This window comes from Callithrix jacchus, chromosome 4 (genome assembly GCF_049354715.1).
Source record: "Callithrix jacchus isolate 240 chromosome 4, calJac240_pri, whole genome shotgun sequence".
Lineage (NCBI taxonomy): Eukaryota > Metazoa > Chordata > Mammalia > Primates > Cebidae > Callithrix > Callithrix jacchus.
In genome coordinates this window covers 7,294,278-7,321,454 of record NC_133505.1, presented here as the reverse complement: position 1 = coordinate 7,321,454, position 27,177 = coordinate 7,294,278, and the positions used below count along the sequence as shown (strand labels likewise).

Here is a 27,177-nt window from a genome sequence, read left to right as displayed (position 1 = left end):
AGAAGACAGGGGCTAAGAAGATTCTCCTCCCCGGGTGTTAGAAGAAAAACGCACGTCTTCTCAATGCAAGCCTCATCCTTTCCAACCATGTGCCCAGATGTCCTGCACACAGCAACCCCTTCCCTGATCAGACACATATACCCCAGAGATATCGCATTTTCAGAGCTAGAATTTAATTTCCGTACCCGGTGAAAAATTAAAATGCTTAACTAATAACATTCAGCAACACTGTGTGCTCGCTGATAATGCACAGAAACAGGGCAATTATGCTTTGCCTCGGGTGGCTGATGAGGCCACTTTGAATCGCACGCATTATTTAATAATGTCCATGCTCGCATCTAAGTGCATTGTTATAATTATTGGCCACAAAGATGGGGGTGTGTACACATGGGGGAAATAGTTTTAACTGCTTAATTCGATGATGTAACAGCACACTCTTGCCATTACCTTTCCTCCAAATTCACATCTATCAACAACATGCAATGCCTTCCTAACTCAGTATTTCTCTGCATGCATTCTAGTTTAAACTCTGAAAAACCATACAATCACCACTTCAAGTGAAGAGGACTTTAGGGTGCAGCCACCATCAAGGATATATTAAAATAGAAATGAAAACACATTGAGGGACCAGAGAGAAGATTGTGACATGCATAAGGAATTTCAATGTCTGAATTATTCACAGATTATCTATTTTGGCACCTTTCTTTTCTAAGAAAATCCACTCATAGATGAGTCTTAATCTTCTTTTTGGCTGATACAGTTTGGAGAAGGGGTCATTTTTAATATGGTGGTCATATGTGTTGAGGAGAATATGGAATAGTGTTAGGGCACTTGACTTGGAACCGAGTAAACAAGGATTCAAACCCCAATATAATCTCCTTCATAACCTCGTAAGTCACAAGGATTCAGAGTACTTCTTCAGGAAACTGAATTTCCAGATACAATCTGTTCCACAGATATGTGAGGCTCATGCAAAAGAACTGGAAATAACAAAGTTGTGCTTGTTCATCTTAGAAAAAGCGAATTTAGAGGATATAATTGTCTTAGATTGTCTGCCAGCTTTGCCAAAAAGAAACTGGGATTTGATTTATTGATCTTCCCTGCTCCAGTGGGTAAAGTATCTCCAAGAGGTAAAAGATACAGAGAGCAAATTTTCACTGAATATAAGATATATTTTTAAATCTGAGTCTGTGATAACCATTTGTCATAATTATTTTGTAGCTTTTTTTTTTTTTTTTTTGCCCCAGATGGCAAGTTGCTTAGAACCTAAGGCCCCTTCCAATTCTGTACAATCCAAGATTGTATGAAATGGATTGGGAACAAAGAGAAGGACTGGCATTTCAAGTCTTTTAGTGAGTTTAAATTTATTTCAGTGAAATGGGTCTCTGTAGGATAGGAACCAACTTTCCCCATCTGTATCTCCATCCTCTTCTCCCATGACACACCCTGCTAATGGTTTCCAGTGGCAGAAGTCCAAGATACAGTAATCCTGTTTCTCTGATGACTAAACATCCTTTTATGCCTGGAGAATCAACTCTAACAGTGAAACAAACTGCATTAGTGCCTAATGCCGAAACCAGAGCACTCTCTGGACTTTAAAGAGTGGCCTGAATCACCAATATTTCTATTCTAATTAGTGTTTCCCTAGAGGAAAAATCACTTTGCTTCACTTCAGTTGATTATGAGAAACTTTTGGGAATATAATTGACCAAAAGAACGTGAATTTAAAATGCATGTTGAAGTTCTTGGGTAGCATGAATCCATACCAAGTACACTTAGAGACCACGAATTGGCATATATTTCTCACTTCCCTGAAGTAAATGTTTTCATTTGACTTGATTTGCATTTGGGGTAAGTGACATTGAAACTGAGAGGAATGTGTAAGCTGTTTAGAGAGAAGTGCCTAAGTCTGATCTGAATTTTTCCAAATCCTGTAAGGAGAAAAATTTTGCATTATTTATTTGTCCTACTCATATACAGCCTGGCTAGAGATGGTTGCCAACATATTATTACTTCATGAAATCTCCCTCTTACTATGTGAAAATCTTTCATATGTTGATATCATCTCTCCTCCTGACCTGGAAGAGAAGATTTGCTTTTTAGGAAGGTGACATCGCAAAGAAGACCTGACACTGGGGGTTCTGTCATAGCTTTTTATTCTAGGAAGGAATGCCAAACTCCCTTTATCTTCTGTGGCATATGGAAAGTAAACAGTGAACTAGAAGTAAAGAAGAGAGAGGGAGAACCCCAGAGTATTTCTTCTTCACAATGTAGTTTCAGGCAGACTTTTATGCTATAATCCTAACATAGAGATTTGTGATTTAGGAAGTGACATTATTCAATGACATCCTCTTTCCTACTCTTCCAAGACGCTTTCCAAGTTCCAGGAACTGCGTTTTTTAGATAAATAAGGCCATAGGGAAAGGAATTATATCATCATGGCTATTCACATAGAAAAACAAAAAGTCAAGAGAAAACTTTCATACGTCAGACTTTCATTATTTTTCTTTTTAACATGAAACCACCAATATTTAGAAGAGTATTGGACAGTGAAGACTTAGTACCTCACTGTTATAAACCATGGTCTGACTCCAGTTGAACCTGTTCTGAATTAATCTGAAGTTCTTACTGAAATGGAAAAGCGTACTTAGGAGCGAACTCCTGGTTCTACTGACAAGAATAAAGTCCTGTCATCATCACAGGTACCCCTGATAGTCACATTCTACCAACACCACCTCCCAACTACTCCCCCTGCGAATCATCTTTATCACTTTCTTCTCTGAATAATTACTTTTTTTTTCAGAAAAAGGGAGGGAAAAATTAAATTAGAACAATTTAAGCATCACATTTACTCAGAATATGTTGCTTTTTAATTTCCAGTTCAACATTTGTCTTTAATTAGGAAGGAAGAATACATATGTTACATTGTTATAGCTAGTTAATCTTACCATATTTTCCTTTGTCCCAGTACATTTTGGAACAAATGTTATTGTCTGTTCATCCTGACACTAAATTGGTTAGCCAAACCCTGAGATCTACTAACAATCCTGCTTTGGCATGGGAGAGTGAGTGAGGTAAGGAGGCAAGACAGGAGAGGAACTGAAAAATGAAGGCACAGAATTCTGGTTGATGTCCTTGTCTCTAAGCTGTAGCAGCAAGTATTTATCCTAAGTAGGTAAGATTATTAAATAACGATGAATGTCATTTGATTATGGCCTCTTTCAGTAGAAGCCAAACTCCAGATTGCATTAATCTCTTTCTCTATTTATGTGTTTCCTCTATTATCTTATAATATAGATTAGGTATATGTGGATGTATCTGGTTGAAAAGAAATATCCATCTATTCGGATTCAAGGATCAATAGAATCAAAAACCACTACTGTTTCCTTTATTTAAAAAGCAACATTTTTTTGAGGCTTGATGGCATGCATTTCTTTGTTCTTTTTAAAATTATACTTTAAGTTCTGGGGTCCATGTGCAGAACATGCAGGCTTGTTACATACAGGTGCCACGGTGGTTTGCTGCATCCATAAGAAGGCTTATAGTATAGCGTTCTTGGTTCTCTTTCTTAAGAAAAGGAATTAAAATTTGAACCTGTTCAGAGAATGTTAATTTTAACCACTAGTTAGAATTCAGATATTAGTTAAATCACAAGTAAGTGATTCCTCAGACTCATATGCAACTTGCCATGCAGTTTCAAGTTTGGTTGTGGCAAGATCCTAATTATTGTGTATCTGGACAAAGGGAATGCCCAAAACTCTTTTAGATGATTGACCAAAATGGGAAACTTGAGATTATAAAATATTAACACAATAATTCTATTTATTCAAATCATTACCAAGTTAATATGAACAGAGTTTTAGAAATTTCAGAAAACCCCCAGCAAAGACCATGCCCATGTCATAATCCATAATCTATCTATTTTTAGAGATATAAAGATAAAATTATGATTCTTTCTTATCTAATATGACTGATATACATGAGAACAAAGATATGCAGGGCTGTTCATCAGATTGTAAAAAACTTTGATATGTGTCCATGTTTCTGTTTTTGTACTAGTGCCATGCTCTTTTGGTCACTGTAACCTTATAATATAGTTTGAAGTCAGATAGTGTGACAAATCCATCTTTGTTCTTTTTGCTATATGTTGCTTCAGCTATATGAGCTCTTTTTTGGCTCCCAGTGAATTTTAGAATTGTTTTTTCTAGTTCTGCAAAAAATGATGTTGGTAATTTGATAGTAATAGCACTGAATCTGTAGATTGCACTGGACAGGATGGCCATTTTAACGATACTGATTCTTCCAATCCATGAACGTGGAATGTTTTTCTGTTTTTTTGTATGTGCTATCTATGATTTTTTCCATATTAGTGTTTTGCAGTTCTCCTTATTGAGATGTTTTACATCCTTGGTTAGATGTATTCTTTGGTATTTTATTTATTTTGTGGTTAACTGGAAATAGGATGTGTTCTTGATTTGGCACTCAGCTTGGACTTTATTAATATATAGAAATCCTACTTTTTTTGTACACTGATTTTGTATCCCAAAACTTTACTAAAACTGTGTATCAGTTCCAGGAACCTTTGGCAGAGTCTTTAGGGTTTTCTATGTATAAAATCATGTTGTCAGCAAAGAGAGATGGTTTGACTACTTTTGGATGCCTTTTCTTTCTTTCTGCTGCCTGATTGCTCTGCCTAGGCCTTCCACTGTTAATATTTTAAAGAAAGATTCTGTCTATGTTCTAATAAATTAATAGCCTGTTACATGACACACATTTTTTAATAGAATGCTTTGTGTATACATTATATAATTGATTTTCTTTCAACCTTTTATATGTTTTTGTTTGTAAATACCTTGAACAATGCCTTGCACATAATACAGTCAGCAATTCCACACTACTTTATATTGTAATTCTTCTTTATAAGAAAGCTTTAAAAAAAAACAGCTATAGTGGTCAGTCTTTTTCACTTCTGTTAAAAGTACCAAAAGAATTTGAGTTAGCATTCTCCTACTATATAAAAGAAAAAAGCCATTTCTTGTTTTTTCATTGTTGCTTTTTTTGGGGGGGGGGTCTTCATCCAAGTTTCTCATTATTTTTGTTAAACCAAAAACAATTTAAGAGGGAGGAAAAAAATTCCTGTCATTTAACAAAGTGTCTATCTGTGTATCCAGTTCAAACTAAATTAAATAAACAAACATCTATTGAGTATCTAATATGTGTGCAACAATATTCTGGATACTCTTAGAGTTCTAGGAAATATGTGCTTTCAGAAAATATTGTATTTTTTGTTTTATAAAAACAGGCCATATAAAATGAGATGCTACAAGATTCTTTACATTTTCCATGTGGTCCACCAACTGCATTTGTGGTGTGTTGCATGTGTCATGACTATAAATTACACAGGAATGTAAATATGTGTGTGTGTATCTGTTGTGTGTGTGTGTGTGTGTGTGTGTGTATCTATATATATATATGATTTTAACATAATATTAAAAAATAATAACACTTAAAAAGCCTTTAAATATAATATTTGTGAGAATCAGTGCTAAAAAAAACTATGATAAGTTTGCTAGGTACCCATCCACATAAAACAAGATAAAGCAAATGTCGTGATCTGACATGTTTATTTTATTCAAGCAGGTCTAATAACTGAGCTGTGAAAGCTTAGAACTATTTGGTCAACTTCATTTAACCTCTGTTCTTTATGGTTTCACACTGTTCTTCATTTGAGTGAGTGTTCTACTGAAATTATCTTTTTTCATGTACCTTGGCATCTTAGCAGCATGTTCCACAAGAAAATTTTTGACTGCTGTACATTTTTAATATCAACAACTACATAAAAAACTCTCAGTGACTGAAATAAATTAAGACATAATTGTCCTTGGCTTTCATGTTTTGGCAAAGCCACAGAACTGAACACCTTGGAGATTTTGTTAGACCTCAAATTTATTTCTCTCCATTTAACATTTCCGAAGTTAAAAGAATCAACCACAAATAAAGTCAAGGGCAACTGCAGAAGTAAACTCAAAAACAATAAAGAGTGAGTTTAAAGAGCACCTGGAATTGATGATAAAAGTGAACATATCAGCCACCTATATTTTTCCTTGTATAATGCAAAATATCAGTTGATAAGCCTGTCAAAAACCGGAACGACCATTAACTGAATTAGTGAGCATTATGTAATGAATGGATTTTCCTAAATGTATGGACATTTACTATAATATAAATATGCAATATCCTTCCTACCTGGATGGCCTGGAGTTTAGCTATTTTTTATTGCATTTCTATACCTTCCATCAGTTTGACAGCACTAAATGTATGTCAGCTTGAGTTTATAGTTCTAAGAGAGTATGAGTTAAAAACTGTGCTATTACAAATTCACCTAAGAGGACTTTAAAAGTGACTTCAGGGCCAGGCGCGGTGGCTCACGCCTGTAATCCCAGCACTTTGGGAGGCCGAGGCTGGTGGATCACGAGGTCAAGAGATGGAGACCATCCTGGTCAACATGGTGAAACCCCGTCTCTACTAAAAATACAAAAATGAGCTGGGCATGGTGGCGCATGCCTGTAATTCCAGCTACTCAGGAGGCTGAGGCAGGAGAATTGCCTGAACCCAGGAGGTGGAGGTTGTGGTGAGCCGAGATCGTGCCATTGCACTCCAGCCTGGGTAACAAGAGCAAAACTCCGTCTCGAAAAAAAAAAAAAAAAAAAAGGTGACTTCAAAACTAATGAAGTATGTGTCCAGACCCTGTGGCTCTTAGTCCCTGTCATCACTACTCCCTGTCTCCAGGATTAGCCTGTAATTCCTAATATCCATAGAAGTAAGGTTCTGACATGATGTCATTTTCCATAGCTCTTTTTTTTCCAGGACTGCATGAACATATCAACAGGTATAAATGAATTCTGATTTTAAAAATCCATTTAATCTTGAGCTCTGTTGTTTGATGGTAAATAATGATTTAAAACAGATATCCTACTTTTTAATCCAACATTTCTGCATTGGTTAATAATTTTCAGAAGAATTAAAATTATATATGCACTACTAAGATTAAATGATAAGTTTCATAACGATAAGAATTCTTGAAACTGTTGAGATATTGATTCAATTAGTCAGAAATAAATCACTCCTTTCATAAGCAGAGGAAACATCAAAGCTCCATATTCACAATGTTGATGCAAATGTTTCTAGATGTTGAGAGGGGAACGTAAGGGAGTAAGAGAGTCCAAGTCTGGAGAAAGAACTGAACCACTTAATGCTATTTAAGAGGAAGAGTTTATAGTTTTCATTGATCCACCAGTGTTCTGACACATACGGTTAAAAGCATGCATTCTTATTTTTTATATTTTACGTTTTATCACAGCAGATAAAAATTTCATTTCAGCATTTAGTTTCCTGGCAAAATGTCTCTATCTTCTCCAGGTCACACAGAGTGCTCTTTAAGAAGAATTGTACCCATTACAAACTGAACTGTGTCCCTCTCCCACCAAGATCTTATATTTAAGTCCTAATCTCCAGAACCTCAGCATGTGACTGTATTTGGAGATAGGGTTTATATAGAAGTATTGTTATTAAGATAAAATAAGGACACTAGGGTGGCCCCTAATACAATATAATTGGTGTCCTTTGAAGAAGAGAAGATTAGGACACAGATGCACACAGGGAAGGCCATGTGAAGATAAAGGGAAGAGAAGATGGCCATCTTCAAGTCAAGGTGAGAGGCTACAGAAGAACCCAGTTTTGCTGACAATTTAATCTCAGACTTCCAGCCTCCAGAATTATGAGAAAATAAGTTTCTGCTGCTGAAGCCACTCAGTCTGTGGTACCTTGTAACGGCAGCTCTAGCAAACCAATATATTACCAATTTCAAATCTAAACCAAGACACGTCGACTTGTGCTGGGAAGAGAAGAGTCTTAATACAATTATCATTATGACCTAGGTTCTTCTGAGAGTTAAGGCAGGAATAATATTTCTTTTTCACTCGGTTTATACTATTCCTGCTCCACAATACTGTGCTGAAATGGTAAACCTATCCAAGGGACTCTAATTCTTTCTCCTAAATTATTATATATTTGGATATTAAGCTTTTGATATTTTCCATAGCATTAGAAATGGTCTGATATTAGTTGATTACTTTTATCACTATAGCTTTAAAGCCTGGAATAATGTTTAATGTGACAATTTTTTTCCTGTCTCTATAATGCAAAAGAAATAGGAATACCTGCCATGAAATCAAAGGAAGACATTGATTTATGCTCTCCGAAGAATGAATTGAAAATTAAATAAAGACAAGAGAAAATAAAATTTCCTAGATCCAGAACAAATGGAAATTGATTTAATTTCCTGAAAAGAAATCACCTCTTTGAGTAGTCAAGCAAAGCATTAGGATCTTGCTGACTACCAGGAAAGGACAAATTACAGTGAGAAGAATCTATGAGTTTGTGGACTCCAAATTACTATAGTACCTTTCTGGTAAATTTCTCCATTTTACACCAAACATTATGTAACGTTTCAGGGAATCATGACTTTTTTCCACCAGTAATGTATAATGATATTAAAATACGTTCTTTGCCTTTCCTTTAAAAAAAGATTAAATTATATTCTGCCTTGCAGGCACACACCACATGCATTTTTGATGGTGGTGTTTGAAACGTGGGCATTCCAGATGTCTACAGTTTCCTAGTAACTTCTGACTCCTTTTAAATAATCTTCATTTGCAGAGCCACGGCTAAGAATCCTTGGACAGTGAGAGACGGGGAGATAGTCACATGTATCAGGACGCAGACTTTTTTCTAGTATAGGACTGATCCCAAGCAACACTTTTAGATTTATAACGAATGGGTCAGGGAAACTGCCTGCCAACTGTAAGAAAGTGAGAACAAGGAAAGTTTAAAAAAATTATGTTTAAATACTCTCTGTACTGAAAAACAATGTGAAAAGTACAGTACCTAAAAATCCCAATGATTTGAACTTCTTTTTGATCTCACCTAACAGGGAAATTTCAACAAAAAACAGCACAGGACTTAGTGTAGCACAAAATATATTAAACTAGTAGCATGATGTGAATGACATAATTTCAGATATAATGGGGCAGATGCTTGGAAATATGCATTTCCAAATGTGTTTCTATCTGAGGACCATCTCCATGGTTGGGAAGAGTGATTTTCCCTGAGTAGAGTGGTTAGTCTCAGAGCAGAAGGGAGATGAGCTTGAAGTGGTAAATGAGAGGATCACCTTTTCCCCAAGTTAGCCTAGAGGGCAAGTCCTAGCATTGTAATTTCTCTTGGCATTTTACTTTTGTTATTTCTCAGTGACCTCTAAAGTTGCCATAGAGAGAGCTTCGTGTAAGCTGTGCTCTGGGGAATGGAGGGACTGGTTATATTGATGCTTGGGGCAGAGCAGTTCCCAGCAAAGCAACTGGCAGAAATCTGTTGTAAGAGTTTATCTACAAAGATCTGAGATGAAATGCTCTGGCAGGTTAAGAGGCTAAGTTAGTGACAACTGTCACCAGCATGGATTTTGGGAGTTCACGATCATTTTTTCTCAAGAGGACTGAGTAGAAGAAAGGGCTTCTGAAATCTGTGGTTTAGAAGCTTTTATCATTAATCTTCGGGTATTATGGGAATAACTTTCTCAAGTCCTGGGAGGGGGCCAAAGATTATTAGCTCAAAGTATATCTGTGGACTTGAAGATCATCCTGTTCCCCAAGACATCAGAAGCTGGATAACAACTTATCCTCAATTAAAAAAAAGCAAAGCCCAATCAGTTAGAGTTGAATGTCCTGGCTCCGTGAGACCTCGTAGTAACAGGAGTGTGAAGAAGGGGGTGCTTCATTAAAACAGGACGGTCAGGCAGTGGAAGCATGGAAAAAAGCCAAAATTAATTGTTAAAAGTGTCCTCGGAGGAGTGTTTTAGATGTAGAAAACCTAAATCAAAACTAATCTTACCCTAGTGGCATTGACAGGATTATCCCTATTCTATTATTAAACAAATATATCTGGCCATCTTATCCTGAAACTGTTAAATACTTAATTCACTCACTTCTCTCTGCTCCAAATATGCGTTCAAGCAACATTTTGATTATGTTTTGGTTTCTTATACATATCTACATTAGCAGCTTTAAAATTTCAATCTGGGGAGATAATAGCTGAAGAAAGACTCAAGACTGCATTCAAATAATGTGCAAATTTAAAGTAAAATTTGGTTGTATTTAAATTGGGGAAGTTTGCAGGAGGAATTTATGGAAACCTTGGTAGGCCCAAGCTGGCCAATCTGCCCTTATACACGCCATTTCTTGGCAGAGCAACTATTTTGCTTACAAGGAGAGAATGACTGGTCATGTAGACTAGAAGACAGTTGTCCTTCTTATTGGTGCTCTGTTTTATATTTCAGAACTGAAGGATTAAAGCAAATTGACTTATTTGAGAGATTAGCAACGATAGCTTAGAAAGAACAAGTGTTTAGTTCTTATTCACTTAAAGTACAGGAATAACAAAACAGTACACATGTATGCAGTTTTAGTCTTAGATCATTTGGAACAGTTTTCATTCAAGTCATATGAGAAAAGAGCATAGAGAAGTATGCATGGGATATTTCTATGTGCCAGCACTGGAATGGGCATACATCACTTCCACTGCTTGCCACACATGACTGCAAAGCAGATGAGCAATATAGTCTAGTGTATCCCCAAAAAGAAGAAAAAATAGCCTTGTTCAACCTCTAACAGTCTACAACTATATAGGCTCATTCATTGTACTGATAAAATAAATTTTCTGAGACCATAAGGCTGACAGCCAACCTTTGAATGAATAGTAAATTCCACAAGGTAATAGATGTCACATAATGAGGCACTTGTGGGAATAGACTGTGATAGATGACAGAGAGAAAGAAAGAAAGAAAAAGAAAGAAAGAATGGAAAAGAAAGAAGAAAGAAAGGAAAGAAAGAAAGAAGATAGATAGCTGATGGTAGAGATAGGCTTCCCTAGAAAAGAAATACTAATTTACACTTCTGTGTTACTTTTCTTCTTTATAGATACATATGGACATTTTTTAGACAATACTAGGTTTTCTTTACAGAAAGTATTAATATCTTTAATATTATGCATATATTATATGTGCATAGGTATATATAAAAGTGTGTGCATCTACACCCACACATGCATAGCTACAGTATCCTTGGGGGACTGGCTGTCGGACTCCCAGAGATAGCAAAATCCAGGGATGCTCAAGTCCCTTATATGAAATGGAGTAGTATTTGTATTTAAGCTACACACAACCTCCCACATACTTTAAGTCATCTCTAGGTAACTTGTAAGACCTACTATGAAGTAAATATTATGAAAACAGTTGTTATATTTTTAAATCTGTACTATTTTTATTGTGTTATTATTGATTTAATGTTTTCTACCTATGCTTGGTTGAATCTGGAGATGTGGAACTCACGCATACAAAGGGCTGGTCTGTATATGAAATCATGACGAAATCATTTGGTATCTTAGTTATACTTTTCTCCAAAATTACCATAGAGGTTTCATTCAATGATATCATCATCTCTCATGGATTTAACTCTTTAATTACCATATATATGCTGATGAGTCTCAAAATTTATTTTTTGCCCAGACTTCTCTTCTGAATTTCAGACTCTTCTAACCAACTGCCTTTTTAAGAACTCCAACTGAAGTTCTCATTTGGGATTGCAAATCTGACATTTCTAAACGAGGAGAACCTGATCTCAACCTAACCACACCCCCAAACAAACTCTTCCCCGTCTCAGGCTTCTAAAGCTATGGTGCCATCTTTGACTTCGTTCTTTCTCTCACATCTTAGAATCTCTCAGTCAATACAGTCAGCAATATCTTCAAAACGAGTCTGTAATGCAACCATTTCTTCCCCTCCTCACAGTCATCCTCCTGGTTCAGACCACCAGCATGAGCATGTGGACTTCTGAAGTCGCCCTTTAATTGTTTCCTCAAGTGCTACCCTTCAATGCACTCCCAGCCCTGTAGTCAGAGAGAACCTTACAGTCTAAGACAGGTAACATTACTCCTCTGTTTCCACCCTCTGGTGGACTGCCATTTGGGGACAAAAGACAAACTCCATACAATGGCTGCACAGCCCCACTGGATCTACTCAACTTCCTGTCTTCTTCCCTAGGTCATCCCCAACTATGCTCTGTTCTTCCTGCCCTGGACATGATGGCCTCGGGCTTTTCCTTGAACAAGCCATGCACACTTCCACCTCCAGGTCTTCTGCACTTGAACTGTTTCTTTGGCTGTAACGGTCTTCTCTCAGACATTATTCTGGGTCATTCCCTCTTTCTTCAGTCATTTGCTAAAGCAGTTACTTTCTTAGTGATGTCTTCTTTTGATGCCCATCTAAAATGTCAGCTCCTGTTCCCTGACACTGCACATCTCCCTGTATGTTTTACGTTTTCCATTTGGGGCTTATCGCTCCTAGCATTTTACCTAATGATCCTTCAATTGCTGATATCTTGTATTAAAACGTTGGCTCCATTAAGTCAGGGCTTTTTCTATTTTGTTTGCTGATCTTTCCCTAGTAACCAGAAAAATGCCATGGATATGGCAGGTATTCATAAATATTTGTCAAATTAATCCTATAGTCAAATACCTATGAACTCCATGCCTTCTTGGATTTGGGGAGCCGCAGACAGGACATTCTATATTTTTGTGTTTCAGAATAGTGTATCTTCTGTTGTGGGATGCACTACTGTACAGAATAATCTTGACACTTTAGCTATCTACCTTTTAGCTGTTACAACCCTTTCTTTGCTTACATAGACATATGTTTAGGTTTATAACTCCAAATACCTTTAGTTTTATTGATATAGTTTAATTTCTTAAGGCCAAAGTTCTTCCTATTTTCTCTGTTTTTTCCTTCTTACTTTTACTTACTTGAGACTGAAGGTATTATTTTTCTAGATTATGTATGGAGGGATTATATATTTGTCAGTTAAAATCTCTCTTCTCCCAGTAATTTTGAGGGAATGATGTTTCTGTTATGATTTTGTAGCCTCCAACTATATGAGATTTCTATTTGCTGAATCTTGTAGGAAGTTCTGAGAATGTGTACATCTCAATCATGATCTGTAAGTGCTAATTTAGAGTTAAAAGCACAGGAAGTCTGCATGGAAATATAAACATAATTCCTGTGTTTTCTTTAGCTCATACACTGTCCCTTTCCTCAATGAGTTCAAGAAGATCAAAATGTACATGTTCTCATTTTCAGGTTAAAAGTTATATTAATTATAATAGGGTAATACTCAAGACACAAAAATGTTGTTCATTTTAATAGTATTGTGCTACAACATAAAAATTCTCCCTCTTTTTTTATTGCCTGACCAACCCGTTTTGAGAACTTCCATCATGCCTCTGGTTACGAGGTTACAACTGACGTGAATTTCAACAACAACCTTGCCAACAGACTCCAGTGAGCAAGGAGCAAAGGGTTTTCTCCTCTCTCTAGTGTCTAGCCTTTTTCATGACATGCCCTAACTGTGACTAGTGGCTTGAGCAGGTGGCACTTAGAAATGGGCCTGTGGCATGTTGGTTAATGGCCAGCATATACCAGTACCATGATGTACTGATGCATGTACTTCTGAAGAGGCATAGACTGACTAATCAACTTCCTTTCAGAATCCGTTAATAGAAAATAAGCTTCCCTGTTATTCACCTGTGACAGAAATTCATCCAAGGCAGGAAAGCGAGATTCATCAGTGATGTTTATCCGGAAATGAAGTCCAGGACATGGGGTTCATTTTCATAAAAAATCCACTGTGTTCAATAATGTGAACACAGCTCAGTTTCAAAGATACTGGGCATCGACTGAGCCCCAGAGGCCGCAGCCTCAACATATAAATGATCTGTCTTTGCTATTTTAGGAAGGCTCAGTCACCATTATTTTTGGTGGCCACTTTTTATAGTTCCTTGTGATTAGAAATGCAATGATTATCACAGGCGTGAGGTCAGCGTCCATTACCTCACTCCTGCCACCTATCCCAGGCCTCTTCTCAAATAACCCAAGGTCCAAACACGAGTGTAGCAAGGAATACAGAGCTATGTGTTTAGAGGCTTTTCTTCCATTTATAACCTCACAGGTTCAACACTGGCTCACACTGACTGAAAAGAAAAGGAACCAGAAGCATGTGAATAAACATGAAGACTTATAATGTGCTACAAAGAGCACTGCATTTGAAGTTAGAAGACCTGGGATGAAGCTTTTTCCCTAACATTTAATAGCTCTACTGTTAATGACTGCCCACCTACTTTCTAGGATTGCTGTGATCATTAGGTAAACTGTGTAAGCAAGAGTTATTTTGTATAAGCTATAAAGCACTTAACTCTTAATAATACATGTCGGCCTGGCATGGTGGCTCATGCCTGTAATCCCAGCACTTGAGGAGGCTGAGGCGGGCAGATAACCTGAAGTCAGGAGTTCAAGACCAGCCTGGCCAAAATGGCGAAACCCTGTCTCTACTAAAAATACAAAAATTAGCCGGGCATGGTGGTGAGCTCCTGTAATCTCAGCTACTTGGCAGGCTGAGGCAGGAGAACTGCATGAACCCAGGAGGTGGAGGTTGCGGTGAGTTTAGCACACACTGTACTCAAGCCTGGGTGACAGAGCAAGATTCTGTCTCAAATAATAACAATATATGCTATTATTGTTAATATTATTTATGACTGAGTAAGACTAAATCCTTTAAAAGTCAGAAAGCTTATTTTCAGTATCCGGAAGATCCTTAGGAGTATTAAAAAGATACCCTTCTTCTTCACCTCTCAACAGATGTTTCAATTCATGCCATCACATCTTTGAAAACTGGCAATTCAGCCTTGCCTTGAGCATTTCCATGTACAGGAAACACATTACCTCATAGGAGTCCATGCCACCATTAGACAGCGCTGAAGGATAAGAGGTTCTCAGTATTGAAACCGGCACTGGCTCCTGGTTTGAATTTCTGAAGCCACTCCAGTCTGTTTCTTGTGCTCACTATTCCTCCAATTGGCCACCTATGACTTTTATGATAATAAATCCAAGGGACCCTTGCCAAGCTTATCTTATTTCTCAGCAGCATTGGACCCAGTTGGCATTCTTGACTTCTTAAAGGCTCCTTCCGTCCTGATTGACTCTCCCTATGCCACTTTCTCCTGGATGCCTGCCTACATCTCTAGGCATGGCTTCTGCAGCTCCTTTGCCAATGTATCCACCTTAATTCCAAAAAAAATTGTAACATCCAGAAATGCTTTGTCCCACACAAAATATTTACCTAAATGTTCAAGTTTTCTTTAGGCTTACAGTCAGTTTACTCAGAAAAGCATGCCATGTTGTGCATGGGAATAAAAGAAATCGATAAATAGAAAATAATCGATTTTTTTTAAAAGACTAACGTTAATTTGGATGAATATCTTTTTTATTTAAAATGATGTTCATTTTTACTAAAAATAATACGCAAGCAAAAAAATTGATGATCTCACTTTCTGTGTCTGTTACAGAATTATATCTGCCAAATTCTCAAGTACTTATTTTGACTGGTCATTCAGGAAAAATATTATTGAATATTAATGATTTTATTCAAGGTACATATACGTAACACTTTTTTTTTCAACTTTCAATTATTACTCACTCTGAATTAACCTGTACTAATTAAAAAGAAAACAAGACCTTTCATAATGAAGAAAAACCAGTGCAGGGTATACAATTTACAAATACAGTAAAATTGCTTTAATGGGTTACGTGTCTTGAGGAGAGAGCCTAATGCAAAGCGGGTGGAAGATTTAAAGGTGATGCGAACTCCCTTGTCCGTTTATTTAACAAACACCATCACCATTGAGCTTTAGGCTGATAAAGTCATAAGGGAAGACAAGAACAGATGCAACATTCTGCAAAAAAGTGATTCTTGTTGCAAAGATATTTCAACCTGATTTTATTTCTGTGTGGGCATTTTGTCATATTAAGGTTTTTCAAATAAAATATATTGAAACAGTAAGTTAACTGGAAGGAAAAATGAGTCTTTTCTTGCGCTGGTCTTACAGAGAGTTTGAGATAATGGCAACAATGGCTTCCAGTGACATAAAGAGGTGAAATATATAAGCAAGCATCTGTGTTTGCTAATTCTGTGTCATGCTGAGGTATGATCTCAGGACTATCCACAGAGGTGTGGGAATTAGGCTGCCTTTTATTTGACCTCAGCATTTTTGATTTGTTATATTGTCATTTAGCCTGTGAAAATGTTCAACCTAATCTTTCCACCTCTCACAATCAACCAGAGTGGTATTGATCTTCCTGTCATTCTCTCATCCACCTTGAAATATCATGTATGAGAATGTGTACACTATTATAAATGATCTGAAGCCATTCAAAATGTTCTTAATTATAAATAGCTCTTTCTAAATTTTCTACAGCTATTAACATCATATACTGACATATACATATATATTCCCCCTCTTATCCACACCCGCACATTTATATTCATATTTTATAGTCACATATGCCACAAGCTTCACTCCCAGATGTCTCTCTATGAGATCTATTCTGTACTCACCCTCTTAACAATCTCAAGCCACTAATAGATACCCGAGTATAAATGAATTGCACACACGGCTTGCAGAGAAACCCTGGAAGGAAATATGCTTCTTTGAGCTGCCTTTAGTTTTTTTGTTTTCAACTATTTTAGCTAAGAGTAGGAGAGATCATTCAGCATCTACTAAATACACGCCTTCAGGAAGTGGCAAACATAACAAGCAGTCACATTAGCTATGTAAGAGGACACAATTCCTTTTTTGCCTTTTGAGACTTCAGAGCAATATCTCTAAGTGCAAAAAGAGTAAACAAAAATGCAACTGGACTCCGGGCAACCTTATTCATAATGGATAACTTTCTTGCTAAATTCAGTGTTCTTTTTCTCTTCAGTCTTATATTTTATTTTGAAAGTTTTCAAATCTACAATAAATTGACATACAGCACAACACGCATCTATTCGTCACTTTAAAAAAGTAACTCAACATTTAGCTATTATTGTTTTCTTTCTATCTATTCTAAATGTTAATATTTTGTTATGGCTGGACAGCCATTTGGAGGTAAGCTGCAGACACTGTGACATTTCACCTCTAAATACTTGGTCATGCATTTCTTGAGAGTAAAGGCATTTTTCCACATAACCAGAATACTCAAAATCAAACACATGTGAGCAGTAAATCTAATTATACAAATATTTATTCCATATGCTGAATCAAGACTATTTCTTTTTTAAACATTCAGGCTGGAGTTTGTGTAGATTGTCCCACAGTCTGGGTCTCTCTGATTGTTTCCTCATAACTAACTGCATTTATGTTAAATTTTTGTTTTCAAAAATACCACCTGGGGGACCCTGTGTACTTCTTTTATTGCCTCATAGCAAGCAGCACTTCACTTCAATTTTATTTCACTATTGGTGTAAATTTGATCACTTAAGGTGGCACTGTGCAATCTGCTTGTTATAAAGGCACCCGTTTCATTTATGTAAGTGGTGAGTGATATTTTTAAACTCAGTAAATATGTATTATTCCCAACATCTTGTAATCAATAATTCTAGCATCAATAGCTATCTTATAGTTGTTTTTAACAAAAGAAACTTTATGCTGGGCATGGCGGCTTACCCCTGTAATCCTACCACTTTGGGAGGCCAATGTGGGAGGATTGCTTGAGCCCAGGAGTTGGTGACCGGCCTGGGCAAAATAGGGAGGCCCTGTCTCTTAAAAGCAAGCAAACAAAAAAACAAAACAAACTAGCCGGGCATGATGGCACACACCTGTAGTCCTAGCTACTTGAGAGGCTGAGGTAGGAGTATCACTTGAACCCAGGAGGTTAAAGGCGCAGTGAGCAGTGATCACAGCCTGGGTGACAGAGTGAGACCCTGTCCCCACCACCAAGAAAAGAGAAAGAAGGAAAGAGAAAGAGAGAAAGAAAGAGGGAGAGAGAAAGAAAGCAAAGTTCCATTTACAAAATTAATTCATGTGCTTCCGTTTAACAAATATATACATATAAAGGCAATGAAGAAAATGATGAAATATAAGGGTGTTAATATTTGAATATAATTAATCCCTTTGTACCATGTTTACTCCAGCATAACCCATAACTGAGGCCAACAAAGACATTAGTTGTTTGTTGGCATATAGACTAAAATGGGAGGGGGTTGACAGTAAGGCTTTGAGGACTATAGTTACCTTCTTTATGAACTGGAGCTAATTACCGATTAGCATATGCAAAATCCAAATATAACCATGGGAAGATACTAATAACTTCTGAAATTGCTAAAAAATTACTTGAATTATTTTACTGTGTTTTGCATCCTTTCAAGCGCTGCCCAGACTGTTCATTTATTTATTTATATATTTGAAGAAAAAATCAAAGCACAGGGGGCTTGTGGGAAGCACAGCTGTGATGTCAAAGCCCTCCCTAAAGAGTCCCTCCTTGACTGAGGCATCATTAGAAGAGGCATTCAAAATAACATCTAATGAATTATCTCAGCCAGGTTCAAAAACGCAAGAAAACACAATCCACAAACACTTCTTACACAGGTCAGGTCAGCATCCTGACAGAAAACTTTGAAACTGTTCTGAGAGAGACAAATTAAATTATGAAGATTTGAGCCATTTCCTGGTCAGAATACACTGAAATGTGAACACAAGAGCGTTCATTAGGGGAAGTGAAAAACCAAGTGAAGAAGAAAGAAAGAAAAAAGACGAGAGAAAGAAAGAAAAAGAAAGGAAAAGGAAGGAAGGAAGGAAAGAAAGGAGCAACAGAGGGAGTGAGGGAGGGAGGCAGGGATTAGAAGTTGATGAAATCTCCACTGCAAGGGAGAGAGTTTTAGATCAGTAAAACTTTACACCGTTACAAGTAAACACCTGGAATGTGTTGCTATTGGAAACTCCTAGGCTAAGGTAAATTGAAGAAGTTTGACTTAAATTAAAAGGTGATCAATTCAAATATCAGGGTAAATAGAAGCTAATAATATTTGAGTAGAATTGTATTGATAGCAACTACCAGTTTTCTATTATATATTTTTTCTATTTTCTATTTTCTGTACGATCTTTTAAAAAGTTACACCATACGGCAATATAAAAATCCCTATAGTTCTATGGTTTAGACTATATATACCTTTTTAGAAATGTATTTTACTTCTGTTTTAAAAACAATAAGGAAACACCATGGTTATCACCTCTTAAATGTTGATTTTCAAATTACTACTATTTTTCTCATTGTAAAAATGATACCACTTTGGGAGGCCAAGGAGGGCAGATCATGAGGTCAAGAGATTGAGATCATCCTGGCCAACATGGTGAATCCCTGTCTCTACTGAAGATACAAAAGTTATCTGGGTGTGGTGGCACGCGCCTGTAGTCCCAGCTCCTTGGGAGGCTGAGGTAGGAGAATTGCTTGAACCTGAGAGGCGGAGGTTGCAGTGAGCCGAAACTGTGCCACTGCACTTCAGCCTGGCGGCAGAGCGAGACTCCATCTCAAAAAAATAAAATAAAATAAAATAAAATAATGTTAACGATAACACACATTTATTTCTAATACTAGTAATTAAGAGTAATGGATTATCAAACAACTGAAAAGTGGCTGCTGTGAACACTTAATGTATGTCTTTCAGTTTTAAAATTACTAGCAGTTATATTTGAATTACGCTGCACCTGTAGCTGTATGCCCTAGCCCATAGATTGATATTTAAAACGTGTAAATATGAGCTTGAAATCTATAAGAAGAGCTTCGGGCCAGGTGCTGTGGTTCACCCCTGTAATCTCAGCACTCTGGGAGGCCGAGGTGAGTGGATCACCTTAGCCCACTACTTGGAGACCAGCCTGGCCAATATGGCAAAACCCCATTTCTATGAAAAATGTAAATATTAGCCGGGTGTGATAGCTGGTGCCTGTAATCCCAGCAACTCGGAAGGTTGAGGCATGAGGATCACTTGAAGAAAGATCACGGCACTGCATTCCTGCTGGGACTAGAAAGCAAAATCCTGCTCAAAAAAAAGAAGAGCTTCTTTTTTAAGTAATTTCAACTTTCATTTTATACTCGGGGTACATGTGCAGGCTTGTTACATGGGCATACTGCCTGCTGAGGTTTGGGATGTGAATGATCCTTGCAACCAAATAGTGAGCAAAGTTGCTATTAGTCTGTTTTTCAAACCTTGCCTCGCTGCTTTCCCTCCTCCTATTAGTCCCTAATGTCTATTGCTGCCATAGTGTCTACTGTATCCAAAGTTTCACTTCCACTTATAAGTGAGAACATGTGGCATTTAAATTTATGTTCCTGCATTAATTCTTTCAGGATAATGGCCTCCAGCTGCACCCCTATTGCTGCAAATAATACAGTTTTATTATTTTTTATGGCTGCGTAGTATTCCATGTTGTAGATGTACCACATTTTCTTTTCTAATCCACCACCAATGAGCACCTAGGTTAATTACCTGTCTTTGCTATTGTAAATAGCGCTGTGTTGAACATACAAGTGTGTATGTCTTTTTGATAGAAACATGTATTTTCTTTGGGCTATATCCCAGTGAAGGGATTGCTGGATCAAATGGTAGTTCTGTTTTAAGTTCTTTGAGAAATCTTTAAGCTGCTTTTCCAGTAGCTGAACTAATTTACATTCCCACCAACAGTGTTTAAGTGTTCCTTTTTCTCTGCAGCTTTGTCCTCATCTATTGTTTATTCATCCTTTATTGAGAGTCATTCTGATTGGTACCAGATGGTATTTCATTATGGGTTTGATTTGCATTTTTCTGATGACTAGCGATGTGGAGCATTTTTTTTTTTCATATGTTTGCTGGACACTTGTATGTCTTCCTTTGAGAAGTGTCTGTTCATGTCTTTTGCCCCTTTTATAAAATGGGATTGTTTGTTGTTTCCTTGTTCAACTGTTTTAGATCTCTATAGATTCTGGATATTAGGCATTTCTCAGATTCATAGTTTGGAAAAATATTCCCCTATTCTGTAGCTTGCCTGTTTACTCTGTTGATAGTTTCTTCTACTGTGTATATAAGCTTCTTAGTTTAATTTTCACTTTCACTTGCCAATTTTTGTTTTTGTTGCAATTGCTTTTTGGGACTTGTGTATATTTCTCAAGGTTAATGTCCAGAATGGTATTTCTTAGGTTTTCTTCTAGGATTCTTAAGAGTGCTGAGGTCTTATATTTAAATATTTAATCCAGTTTAAGTTAATTTTTATATATGGTGAAAGGTAGGGGTCCAGTTTCATCCTTCTGCATATGGTTAGCTGTCTATCCCAGCATCATTAATTGAATAAGGAGTCCTTTCTCTATTGCTTATTTTTGTCAACTTTGTTGAAGATCACAAGGCTATAGGTGTGTGGTGTTACTTCTGGGTTCTCTATTTTGTTACATTGGTCTATGTTTCTGTTTTTGTCTTAGAACCATGATGTTTTCATTATTGTAATTTTATAATATACTTTGAAGTCAGGTAATGTGATATCTTCAGCTTTGTTCTTTTTTTGCTTAGGATGGCACTGATATTTGGGCTCTTTTTGGTTTCATATTAATTTAAAAAAATTTTTTTCTTAGTTCTCTGAAAAATTATGTTGATAGCTTAATAGCAGTATTGTTGAATATGTAGATTCTTAGGGCAGTATGGCCACTTTAATGGTATTGATTCTTTCAATCCATGAGCATGGAATGTTTTTCCATTTGTTTGTGTCATCTATGATTTCTATCAGCAGTGTTTTGGAGTTCCACTTGTACAGATCCCTCACCTCCTTGGTTAGATGTACTCCTAGGTGTTTTTTGTGCTGTTATTATAAGTGGGATTGTATTCTTTATTTGGTTCTCATGTTGAACATTATGGGTGTATAGAAATTGAACCAATTTTTCTGTATTGATTTTGTAAGCTGAAACTTTACTGAGGTTACTTACAGATGTCATATACTGGAGATCTTCACAAAGACAATAACATAATGAAACAAAAACTCAACTAAGAAATCAAGTATGTTGCTTGGTAAGATGAGCTTTAAACATCCTGCCAGGTTTCTCTGTTTAGCAACTTAGATAGAAGGTCGTCTGGATAAAACACTTTTTTGCCTCCTTCTAGAGCTCTTAAATGATCATTTTTAGACATAAAAATGCAAATCTAGGAGGTGTCGTTTTCCCTTCTACAACGTTTCTGTAGCCACACCAATGTTACTATTTCTTACCACTCTTCTTTGGCACATTCCCGGAAGGCCCAGGGTAAATTTTCCCTGGATTCAGACCTTCTGGGTATAAATTTCAAACCTGACCCTGTTTTGAGAGTAGCAGATGGATGGCAGTGGCCGTGACTGAGACGTGGGAGCAGGAAGGGACAATACAGGCCCCAGAGAAGAACTCCCTATAGGGAGAGCAGAGTATAGGTTTTTTAAAAATATCAACAAAACAGATAGAGCAGTACTCAGACTAACAAAAAAGAAAAGAGAAAAGAATAAAATACATGCAATAAAAAATAATAAGGGGATAACACCAGTGATCCTACAGAAATACAAAATACCAAACACCTCTGTGCAAATAAATCAGTAAATCAAGAAGAAATGGATGAATTCCTGGATACATACACTCTCCCAAGGCGAAACCAGGAAGAAATGGAATCCCTGAAGAGACCAATAGCAAGGTCTGAAGTTGAGGCAGCAATTAATAAAGCCCACCAACCAAAAACAAGTCCAGAAACAGATGGGTTCACAGCTGAATTTTACCAGAGGCACAAAGAGGAGCTGGTATAACTCCTTCTGAAACTGTTCCAAACAATACAAAAAGATGGAATCCTCCCTAACTCATTTTATGAGACCAGCAGCCTCCTGATACCAAAATGTGGCAGAAACACAACTGAAAAAGAAAATTTCAGGCCAAAATCCATGATGAACATTGATGCAAAAATCCTCAATAAAATACTGGCATACCTAACCCAACAGCACATCAAAAAGCTTACCAAGTAGGCTTCATCCCTGAAAATTGACAGAAAACAAGGATGACCTCTCTCATCACTTCTATTCAACATAGTATAGGAAGTTCTGGCCAGGGCAATCTGGCAAGAAAAAGAAATAAAGGGTATTCAATTAGGAAAAGAGAAAGTCAAGTTGTCTCTATTTGCAGATGACATGATTGCATATTTAGAAGACCCCATTATCTCAGCACAAAGTCTCCTTAAGTTGATAAGCAACTTCAGTAAAGTCTCAGGATACAAAATCAATGTGCAAAAATCAAAAGCATTCCTATTCACCAATAATAGACAAAAAGAGAGTAAAATCATGTGTCAATTCCCATTCACAACTGCTATAAAGAGAATAAAATACCTAGGAATATAACTAACAAGGAATGTGAAGGACCTCTTCAAGGAGAACTAGAAACTACTGCTCAAGGAATAAGAGAGGACACAAACAGATGGAAAAACTATCCAGGCTTATCATTAGGAAGAACAAATATTGTGAAAATGGCCATACTTCCCAAAGTAATTCATAGATTCAATGCTATCCCCATCAAGCTACCATTGACTTTCTTCACAGAATTTTTAAAAAGACCACCTTACACTTCATAGACAATCATAAGAAAAAAAAAAAAAGATGGAGGTATCATACTACCTGACTTCGAACAATACTACAAGGCTACAATAATCAAAACAGCATGGAACTGGTACCAAAACAGAGATATAGACCAATGGAACAGAACAGAGGCCTCAGATATAACACCACACATCTACAACCAACTGATCTTTGACAAATCTGACCAAAACAAGCAATTGGGAAATGATTCCCTATTTAATAAATGGTATTGGCAAAACTGGCTAGCCATATGCAGAAAGCTGAAACTGGTCCCTTCCTTACACCTTACACAAAAATTAACTCCAGATGGATTAAAGATTTAAACATAAGACCTAACACCATAAAAGCCCTAGAAGAGGCTGGTTGGGGTCGCTCATGCCTGTAATATCAGCACTTTGGGAGGCTGAGGCAGACAGATCACCTGAGGTTTTGGGTGTTTCAGATCAGCCTGACCAACATGGAGAAACCTCGTCTCTACTAAAAAGACAAAATTAGATTGGCAAGGCAATGCATGCCTGTAATCCTAGCTACCCAAGAGACTGAGACAGGAGAATCACTTGAACCCAGAAGGTGGAGGTTGCAGTGAGCTGAGACTGTACCATTGCACCCCAGCCTGGACAATAAGAGCAAGACTCCATCTCAAAAAAACCTAGAAGAAAACCTAGGCAATACCATCAGGACATAGCCATGAGCAAAGACTTCATGAACCAAAAGGAATGGCAAGAAAAGCCAAAATAGACAAATGAGATCTAATTAAACTAAAGAGCTTCTTCAACAGCAAAAGAAACTCTCAATAGAGTGAATCAGCAACCAACAGAATGGGAAATTTTTTTTTGCAATTTACCCATCCCACAAAGGGCTAAGAGCCAGACTCTACAAAGAACTGAAACAAATTTACAAGAAAAATCCTACAACTCCATCAAAACATGAGTGAAAGATATGAACAGACACTTCGCAAAAGAAGACATTTATGCAGCCAACAAACATATGAAAAAGGCTCATCATCACTGGTCATTAGAGAAATGCAAATCAAAACCACATTGGGACACCATCTCACACCAGTTAGAATGGCGATCATTTAAAAATCAGGAGACAACATATACTGGAGAGGATGTGGAGAAATAGGAATGCTTTTACACTCTTGGTAGGAGTGTAAATTAGTAAAGTATTGTGGAAGACAGTGTGGCAATTCCTCAAGGATCTAGAACTAGAAATACTATTTGACCCAGCAATCCTGTTACTGGGTATATACCAAAAGGATTCTAAGTCATTCTATTATAAAGACACATGCACATGTATGTTTACTGTTCACAATAGCAAAGACTTGGAACCAACCCAAATGTCCATCAATGATAGAGTGGATAAAGAAAATATGGCACATATACATTGTGGAATACTATGCGGCCATAAAAAGGATGAGTTCATGTCCTTTGCAGGGACATGGATGAAGTTAGAAACCATCATTCTCAGCAAACTGACACAAGAACAGAAAACCAAACACCGCATGTTCTCACCCATAAGTGGGTGTTGAACGATGAGAACACACAGACACAGGGAGGGGAACATCACACACTGGGGCCTGTCGGGGGTGGAGGGCTAGGGAAGAGATAACAGGGGATGGGGGCCTAGGGGAGGGATAACAGGGGATGGCGGGCTAGGAGAGGGATAGCATTAGGAGATATACCTAATGTAGATGATGGGGTGATGGATGAAGCAAACCACCATGGCACATATACACCTTTGTAGCAAACCTACATGTTCTGTACATGTACCCCAGAACTTAGAGTACAATAAAAATAAATTTAAAAAAATAAAACTTTTTTTTTTTACATCCAATTCTGGGGCATCACCAGGTCCTGTGTAGAGAGCTGGGCTGGTAAGGACAGTGCAGCGGACACAGCTGCACACTCAGCACCAACAAAAGAGCAAAGCAAGAATATCATTTTCACTGATTTGACACTCATTTTCTCCTTCCCTCTGGCACCTGAAAATAGCCCTAATGCCTTTAAACTGAGTATGACTTCATGTGTCTTTTGAGTTTTCAGAAGAGCAGTTTCAGAGGGAAGTCTTGGACTGCCTGTTTATAAGGATCAATTATAAAATGTGGGAAAGCAAACAATATAAACAAAAAATATATATTTGAACTTCAAGGAGATATTTACAGTGATACACAGTTTATACAATTCTTCCCAGGCACGAGGGAGAGCCAGGGAAATTAACAGACCTAAATGGTTGCTTTTATCCAAGTTTCTATTCTCTCAGGACAGAGGAAACTAACCAGACAGAACCATCTGACATAAAAAAACATGCACCCATTCTCTAGCTGGTGTTAACGATTGTTTTCATCTTGACTTTTAGAAAACAGAATTCTAACCACTAAATGTGCAGAAAGTGAGACTCTCAGTTTTCTTTCCTTAGCATGCTTAACTAATACCTTAATTCTACATGAGGAAGAATGCCCAGTCTCGCACTTTTTAAGGGCCTAAGAAATCATTGTCACCGTGCTCTTCCTACCTACTTTAGCAAGGTTATAATTTGACAAAATTCGTACCCTATTCATTCCAAATCTTTACTTGAATGATTCATGGAAAATCTGTCTTAGCCTGGCTACTGATCTGTTTATGTTTTGCTTAAGTATAAAATTATAGTCCTTCAAGTGGCTCATTGTTACCTTTGTTTACTGAAAAATTACCTTGGTAAATGCAACTCTCCCTTTTCAGACAATTAAACAAATATTTTCAGAAATATAGAATGGACCCAATCTACTAGGCCTTGGAACTTAGCTAAATTTTAACAATAATTAGTAAAAGATTAATGTGTTCGCAGGCCCTTGGACTTCATCCTCCTTCACCCCCAATCTATGTGGATAATTCTTTTTTAGAGAAAAAGGAAATAAACTATCTGTGCACTTAATCAGGCTAGACTAGGTTATTTGGTAGCTGTCACTTAAAATAGATGTGTTGTCACCTTTTCGTGAATGAATGAAAACATGCCCCTTAAATAAATGATAAACAGTAACCAGCAGCCATAGAAGGAGGAAGGTGAGGGGGTGAGGCGGGTATAAAAAATATAAATAAATAAATGAACCAAAAGGATCTGACAAAGTGCAGTGATAAATCTCTCTGCGCTATAGTGGCTGCATTTGTTTGAAAGACAGGAGGCACCATTTGGGTGCTCCTTGAACCATTTTATCTCTACCTGTACACAGTTTGACAATTGCAGTTTTACTTCAGGGAAAGAGTAAAGGACAGAAAAGAAAAATCAAAACCAAAAAAAGGGGCAATAAAAGAAGAGACAGAGCTCACAAACTTGAGTTATTGCAAACGTCCTAACAATACGCCTTTCAGCTCACCCTTTCACCAGCAGAGGATCCCGGAGTGAGGAATCTTGTGGGAATTTTGTATCCATGGCTTCCTCGCTTTTAAAGATGGAACAGCCAAGCTGAGTTGCTGTCTAGATAGGAAGAAAAGTGAAACATTAAGAAAGCAGAGAATGGTAAAGCTGATAAATTATATTGTATCCCTGTCAGCTGTTTTCTTACTGTAAACTCTGGGATAGGAGCAGATTGATTTAAAGGGACTTGAAGGAGAGGAAAATGTTTAT

The 27,177-nt window shown here is 37.1% G+C and overlaps 1 protein-coding gene across 9 annotated transcripts in view; it reads right to left on the bottom strand.

The window, feature by feature from the left end:
• The window catches only part of LOC128931694 (uncharacterized), an 818,901-nt gene that overhangs the window by 89,646 nt on the left and 702,078 nt on the right, over positions 1-27,177 (bottom strand). For all 9 annotated transcript variants that reach the window (XR_013533632.1, XR_008480428.2, XM_078368202.1 and 6 more), the window contains one exon: positions 26,927-27,027. The gene's annotated coding sequence lies outside the window, so the exon portion shown is untranslated. The remainder of the gene's footprint in view (positions 1-26,926; positions 27,028-27,177) is intronic.